Below are 2,324 nucleotides of genomic sequence, written 5' to 3' on the forward strand. Positions count from 1 at the left end.
AAAGTTATTCGGTATGAAGAGAAGAGGAATAAGCAGACATTTTAGTGGGAGATATAAAGTGGTACAATTTGAGTAATGATAAGTTACAAAGAAAGTACCAAAGCACACTGGTCAGAAGGATCACCATGGGTTTTTGGATGATCAAATTCCAAATCCACTGGTGCTGGCTCAAATCTGTATGGCGATTTACCCATAATCCTCTAAGCTTTTAGAATACCTGTTGCGCCTGTGTGGGCCGCTGCCGTCGCAGATGTTCTTTCGAATTTCCTGCCACGCATTCTTGACCCGCACATGACGAGATTGGAAGCGTCGTCATACGGAAAACGAGGTAAATATTTATTCACTTGCAAACAATAATTCTCACATCTTGTCAATTATGCACAGTTTTGATTTGCAATTGCGATGAAATCCGTAATCACAAGCTGTTTGTGCGTGTTTTTTGAATAAGCGCTGTTTCGTACAGGGATCTGCGAGGATGTTTCCGTACATATTCCCAGCTCTCCCAAGGTGATCCTCTCCGTTCGCAGTTTGACGGATACCTTATAATTTAGGAGGTTTTGTGAACACTGATTGTTGAGTTTTTTTCAAGTGCTTCATTAAAGTTGGTGGTGTGCTGTCATTCAGTTTTGCTTCCGGCACTTTAGCGCCTCGTGTTCTGTTCGGTCGCCCTTCCACTTCAGCGGACTAGTAGCTGTTCATATAGGCTTTATTCTGAGGTTTCGCCAGCGTGACAATAGCTTGAAGTGGGCAGTTCCCGCATTCAACCTTCCAGAGCACTCAGTGTGACAAACACTCATTTCTGAACTCACCCGCCAAGTGGTAATAGATCTATAGCACTTTATTTGCCGTCGCCTTGAAGCTTTCGCTGCCTGTCATGGATATTATATTCTGTTGTAGCAAGCTAGATTCCTCCGTAACCACATTTTCAGATAGAATATTTCGTTGGGCATATTCAAAAGAGATATTTGGAGTGTCTGTAATCCGTTGTCACACATACCATTCTTCCTGAAATTAAAACACACTTGGTAACTGTCTTTCACGTTGTATCATGATGTTTGTTATGTTGTTACGAATACACAGGTTTTCGGTGCGACCTTCTGACTTCTTGCTGAACGAGTGTACTTCCGCACCGTTGAACTGTTTGTTGACTGCTGAACCAGTAGGACCAAATTTCTGTGTTTGTGTCAACTGTTGACAGTCACAATTAATCCCTGTGACATATTTTAGCCGTGAATAATTTTCCTACCGTGGAATCTATCACGCACGCGGAACCATCTGTGGGAAATTCAGATAAGTGAATATTTCCTATCACAGCCAGTTACTGCATTTGGATCGGTGCGGTGGACTACTGGATCTACACATTCGTGAGTCCCTGTTTCACTATTCATTGTTTTCCTTTTGTGATTTTGGTATTGGTTACTTTTGCTTCTTAATTTATCCGAACACGCCGATGAGGTCCTAGTCCGCTACATATGTTTTTGTTATCTGATGTAATGTGTCTAATCATTCGTATTGTGAAACTTAGCTAACGTTGTACAAAAATTTATTTTAGGTGAGCTCGAAGTTGTCTTTTCCATCAATTTTCGCATTATCTGGTTTGCTTTTCTGCTATAACCCGGTTCGTTAACAGATCTAATAAATAAATGAACAGAAAGGTTGTAAAAAGCTTTTCCAATTCTAAGTTGAACAAGTTTAGACTTCCGATCCCGCCTGTATTTAGTTGGAATAGAGGAGGAAAACAGATGGTCCATAGGCAAAACAGACACGTTGTATTAACTGGAAGAGCATAAAATGTACTACCGAAATCAGAAGTCGGATTCAGAGCCAATGGAATGTGCAAAGCCAGAATGCAACACATTAGAAATCAGTAAACGATCAATCAGACCATGCATTAGTGGTCTTCTGAAGAAACTACTTACCATGCATTAGTGGTCTTCTGAAAGAAACTACTTAAAACAGTAATGGAATTCAGGGGATACGAGCCACAACGCAGCATAGATCGAAATCCACCATTTTGACTCCGAGAAGCGTATGCTCCCATTAGCCAGTCACAGACGTATAACATCAAACATGTTTGGAGTAAATTCCAACCGAACCATTCACTCACGATATCACTTCGGTTGGTGATGAAACATTTGCAAGCTGATCACTACGAGGAAAGAACAGATGGACAACATCCCGATCAACAATAAACAATCGGAACATTTTCATGTACATGAAAACATATGGCTTCTGGGATATCCGCGTTAAGAATGTAGGATCAACCCACCTTCTTTATCATGTTTTCCTCAGTAGTGTATATAATATGTAGATATTTCACTAAA

The sequence above is a fragment of the Opisthorchis viverrini genome (genome assembly GCF_000715545.1).
Source record: "Opisthorchis viverrini unplaced genomic scaffold opera_v5_644, whole genome shotgun sequence".
Taxonomy (NCBI): Eukaryota; Metazoa; Platyhelminthes; class Trematoda; order Opisthorchiida; family Opisthorchiidae; genus Opisthorchis; species Opisthorchis viverrini.